Raw genomic sequence first — 6,000 nt, forward strand, 5'->3', positions numbered from 1 at the left:
AGCAGGCTGGCATTGTGTGAGCCTGGGCTTGGGGAAGAATCACAAATGAGGCGTGACAGCACCCTGGAAAGCTCGCACCTGCAGTGAACACAGCCTGTGATGCAGCACAGTGAGACTGTGCCATGTGCAATCAAGGCTGAATGCTGGGGTTCGGTCTCATTCTCGGCTCCGTCTTATTTCCCAGCCATGGTTTTCCCATTGCTACATTTTTGTTCATTGTTCCCATCCTGCATTATTTGCCCTCAGATTCGTTTCTGGCTTTTCCCCATCTCTACTCTGTATCAGGGGAGCTGACACTTTCAGGCTGTGTTTCCAAGGCTCCTGGGCCAGCTGGCTTCAGTTCAGCCAATGGAAAGCAGCGGTGAGAGGCAGGAGGTGGGAGGAAGGAAAAAGAGGGGTATTTCTACCCCTTTCTTTCTGTCTCCTCTGGCTTTAATTCCCACCAGGGTCCCAACTTCTGTATCCCAAAGTCCAGTAATACCACTGCCTCACTTTGTCCCTTGAGCACACAGGTAGCAACAATTTCCTGCTGTTGTTTAGTTCTGCATTGCCCCTCTGTCCACTCTGAAACTTCTCTGCTCTCACAGCACCTACATAACCAATTACCTAGAATAAAGTTCCACTGTGGTAAATACTAGGAGTGATTTCTTTCTTCTGGTATTGAGTAAAGAACTCCTGGAGATGTATGTAATTCATATTATCTTAATTTATTGTATATACATGTGTAAACTTCTTTAAATACTAATTTCAAAGCCAGTGGACATAAACAAACATAATGAGTAAAACTGAATATGTTTTAATATTATTTTTTTTCTGGCTAGATAGTACATGTACATGATACAAAATTCCCAAGGTACACCAGGGTCTCCCTCAGAACCTTCACCAGACTCCCCAGCCACGTAGCCCCCATCTGTCCTCCTGCAGCAGCCACTTACAGCTTGATGCTTCATTAAGCGATACAGCTATGCGGGCTTCCCTGGTGGCGCAGTGGTTGAGAGTCCGCCTGCCGATGCAGGGGACACGGGTTCGTGCCCCGGTCTGGGAAGATCCCACATGCCGCAGAGTGGCTGGGCCCATAAGCCATGGCCGCTGAGCCTGCGCGTCCAGAGCCTGTGCTCCACAACGGGAGAGGCCACAACAGTGAGAGGCCCATGTATCGCAAAAAAAAAAAAAAGAGATACAGCTATGCATATGCAAGTATGCACACTCTGCATTCATCTTTTTTAAGAAACCCAACTTGGTTCTATACCTTGTTTCTTTATTAATAGGTTTCAGAGGGCCTTCATCAGCAACACAAAGAGAGCCATCTTGTAAATGGCTGCATGATATTTTACTGTATGGATGTATCGTAATTCATTTAACCTGTCTCTTAAATAACGGTCATTTGGTTTCCAGTAGTTTGATATTACTTCAAATGCTGCCTTACCTATATCTGTACATATATATCGTACATATGATTAAACATCTGTAGGATATATTCCCTGGAGTGGAACAAAAATGGGTGAGCATTTTACATAATAAAAGATTTTATTAAATTGTTCTTGGTAAAGGCTTTCACTAATGTCCTCTTCTACAAACCAGCATCATAGAGGTTGTTTTTCTACTCACAACCATCAGCTATCTGGATCTTTCAGAATGCTAGGTAAAAATGGGTACCTCATATATGGTTTTAATTTGAATCGCTCTTACTGTAAATGAATCTGAGCATTTCTCTATGATATTGAAGCATCTGTATTTCCTCTGCTGTGAATTTTGCCGAGTCTTCTGTTGAGATTTTAGTATTTCTCATTTTAATTTATATGAGGCGTTTTTACATGAAGGAATTTAGCTCTTAATCTCATAGAAATTGCAAATATTTTTGCCCTTTAACATTTATCTTTTGCCCATGTTTTTGTTACTTCTGCTGCATGGAAATTTGATAATAATAATGTCATTCTTGGCTTCTGGCTTTGTGCTGGACTTGGAAAAGGTTGGTCCCACCCTCACAATTCTACCATTATTTTTTCAAAAACTTTTTAAGAATTTCTTTATTTAATGTTTACTCTATTTTTATAAATGCAAACAGATTTTATTTGAGTTACAGTGTAGAGCAGATAAGTGACTCACTGCTGAATATTTTTTGTATTTTTAGGGATCTTCCAGGTTATCAATATGAGCGTGCAATGTGAGCTGCATAAGACAGGCATGATGTCTACCCTGGGCACCATGGCATCCACCACAGTCATTCAGCCTCTGCGCAGAGTCAACACAATAAATAATGGTTGAAATAATCATTAATTTAATAATAAGGATACACTGCATAATAGAAATAACTTCTGTGTGCATATATATATAAGATCTTACCCCAGCTACTTCAAAACTTTTTAATACGCATTGGGCTTCCCTGGTGGCGCAGTGGATGAGAATCTGCCTGCCAATGCAGGGGACATGGGTTCGAGCCCTGGTCTGGGAAGATCCCACATGCCACGGAGCGACTAGGCCCGTGAGCCACAATTACTGAGCCTGCACATCTGGAGCCTGTGCTCCACAACAAGAGAGGCCGCGATAGTGAGAGGCCCGCACACCGCGATGAAGAGTGGCCCCCACTTGCTGCAACTAGAGAAAGCCCTCGCACAGAAACGAAGACCCAACACAGCCAAAAATAAATAAATAAAATTTAAAAAAAAAAAACAAAAACTTTTTAATACGCATAACATAAAATTCACAAACTCAACCATTTTTAAGTGTATAGTTCATCAGTGTCAAGTACACTCACAATGTTGTACAACCAAGCTCCAGAACTTTTTCAGAATCCTGAAAACGGAAACTCCGTACCCATTAAATATCAACTTCCCATTCTCCCCTCCTCCAGTCCCTAACAACCAGTCTTTGACTACTCTAGATACCGCATATAAATGGAATGATACATGTTTGTCTTTTTGTGACTGGCTAATTTCACTTAGCAAAATGTCCTCAAGGCTCATCCACACTGCAGCACGTGTCAGGATCTCGCAAGGCTGAACAACCTTCCACTGTATGTATATACTACATTTTTTTTGCCCATTTATTTGTCTATGAACACCTGGGTTGCTTTAAAACTTCTAAAGCTTGTATTAACCTAGCTTAGCATGAAGCCTGAATTTTCTCGTGTTACTGCCATTGTAGTTATACATTAACACAGCACTTGGGGGGGCATTCGTTATTACAATTGTTTACTATTGTGTAAAGGCGGACCATAAACATTTTTTGAAGCATGACTAGGTCTATGCTGTAAGACCTACAAGGGGTATATGTTATAAAATCTGTGTTGTAATATCCACAAGGGAGATCCAGCCTGGCTTGGAGACAGAACGTGCCTTATTCCAGAGGCTATACACCAAATGACTACAAAGGCTCTCCAGGCAAAGCGTCGTCAGTCTGCCCAGGTGTAATAATAGGAAATGGCAAGGCCTGTGGCAAGTTGAGCTGGCTCTCCTGCTTTCTAAATGTGTTCAAACTTAAAAAACAGATTAAACGCAGTCAAAGAAAACATCCTGCTAGTAAATGTGCAGTTAGCCAGCTTGCCACTGCCACCTACTTCCTCAGTAACCATGCTGTACGGAATATTTGTTTTGTTTCTTTTTTGCCACAATTAATGCTATTTTACGGTTATTTGTTAAGCAATCAAAAAAATTAAATGCTTAACATCAAATTTCGTGAGGGCCATATGCACAAAACCCTGACAAATTTACCAATGTCTTCAAAAATGTTTTAACAGGTTAAAAAAAATTTTGAAAAACTTCTCTTGCACTCCAGGAATTAATATCATCACCATTCATATATGGTTCTTAAAGGTAGCCAGAGGTACAAACCACACCCAGAAGGGTTAATGAGCTTGTATTAACTTGGTTTATCGGATATTTTCATCAGCTTAAATCCTAGAGGCGCATGCTACCAATTCATGGTGCCTATGTTTTTAGAAATGAATAGTATAGATGATAAGAGATGCTTGAGGAACTTGCGGATTTTAGTCATATTCAGTTTTCCCATGGCTTCAGTCTTTTCAGTCAGCTCTTGCTGAAGTGTATTTTCACGAGGAACATATACTTGGTAGCTTTTTACGCAGGATGATGTTTATTTTTGGTTAAACCTAATATTAATACATCATATTTTAGAGACAACAGGCATGAGTCACAGGAAAGACATTAATAATTTTATAAGAGAATCATTTTATATGTCGTTTGTCCATGAGTGAGGCACCTCCAAGGCCCAAACCACAGCCTAAATGAAAATCAAGTAACTTTCAAAGTCACATTGAGTCGAGGGGCCTCTAAGATACCATTTCTTTACCAAAAGATCACCAATGGCTGATCATTTAAATAAATGTTTTCTCCTCTCAGGTGGCTCCTCTGCTCACAGTACACTGAGCCCCATGACTGGAGGAAGCACTGTAAAGCAGAGATCCCCAAATCTACAGCTCCAAAGTTCCCCGTGCTGCTACGCCATGCGTTCCACGTTCTACTGTACAAATATAAACGGGGGGCCCCGGATGAACACATCTGGACACAACTACAGCTGAGATCTCTCTCTCTCTCCTTCACACCCCCTCCTCCTGTGTTCACCGTCAGAAGGCCGACCACTGCCTCTGAGCCCCTAGGAAACAATGGCTAGTTATCACCTCTGTTCACCAGGGTTCAGCAGATGACCTTGGTCCAACTTTGCTGAGCAAATGAAGATTTAAAGCCTTTCATAGAGACAACAATGAAAAAAGAAAAAAAAAAAAAAAAAAAACCTGATTTAAAACACTTCTTTACTTTCCTCAGTATATTAAGTCAAAAATATAATGACAATATAGCTACTAATGACCCCTGAGAACTTGCATGTTCATCTTTATTCCATAGATAACTCACTTAAAACCTAGAGTGTTTAGGGTACTGGGAAAACATGATTCAGTCATTTAAGAGCTATAAATAACTTAATTGTCTCTTACATTATGTTGGGGGGAGGGACTGATGGGTGTACATAATACTATTATTGCCCTCTCTAGAACTCTGTTATGTTTACCTCCTGAGTTTTCAAGCCATGTGGTCAGCAGATTTTATCCACTCCGAATTTATTCTCTTGTCACTTACAGCTACCCATCCCTGACTCCCTAGGAATCTCTTCCAAGTGGACATCCTAGATGTGTTATTTCACTTATTCATGCATATGACAGATGTTTCTTGGGCATCTAATATATTTGCCAAGCACTTTGTTGGCAACACAGTAGTAAGCAAGATTCACCAAGTCCCTGCTGTGGTGCGGGTGAGAATCCATCAAAGGTGACTGCAAATGTCCAAGAGAAATACAGATGTTACAAGGGGTACAGAGGATGTAAACAGGGTTACTGAGCACATTCTGGAACTGACTGTAGGACAGTGTGGCTAGAACACAGTGACTACATGGAGAGTGGCTCTCCGTGACCACCACCCAGACACAAGAAGCCATTAAATAAATCTCAAATGATCAGCTAATATAGTTAGTGGCCTCATACTCAGGAAGTGAAACCAACCACTGCAGCCCTTACCCACAAATCCTCCATTATCTCTTTTTCAGCAGGTCACTAACCTGGCGTCTCTTTGCCAGTCTCGGAAACGACAATTAATTCCTCTAGCTGTCCACTGAAGCCTGGCCCTTTCTATTTCCTACTGAGGTTTAGTCCCCGATGATCCTGCTTCCTACTACCATTTTGAACCTTTAGCTTTCCACTGGAGCCTCTTCCCCAGTCTTCAAGTAAGTGCTGTTCTCTCTAATTGAAACAAATATATTTTAAAGTTTTATTCTGCTTCACCCTTCTAGGACTTGCCTTATTGTTACCCTTTAAACTTCTAGAGATAGAATCAATTAAAAGAAAAAGTAAAGGCAGGAAAAAAAAGAGTGCACAACTGACTGTTTTACTGGAGGAACGTTACCCAACTACATTAAAGGACTATAACAATCCTAGAGCTCTAGGACAACACACACACACACACACACACACACACACACACACACACACACACA

General features: G+C 41.1%; 1 protein-coding gene across 6 annotated transcripts in view; it reads right to left on the bottom strand.

The window, feature by feature from the left end:
* The window catches only part of SUCLG2 (succinate-CoA ligase GDP-forming subunit beta), a 337,465-nt gene that overhangs the window by 197,707 nt on the left and 133,758 nt on the right, over window positions 1-6,000 (bottom strand). The gene's annotated exons all lie outside the window — the stretch shown is intronic.

Source organism: Aethalodelphis obliquidens, unplaced genomic scaffold, assembly GCF_003676395.1.
Source record: "Aethalodelphis obliquidens isolate GAN/ISIS:26980383/991018 unplaced genomic scaffold, ASM367639v1 scaffold22, whole genome shotgun sequence".
Taxonomy (NCBI): Eukaryota; Metazoa; Chordata; class Mammalia; order Artiodactyla; family Delphinidae; genus Aethalodelphis; species Aethalodelphis obliquidens.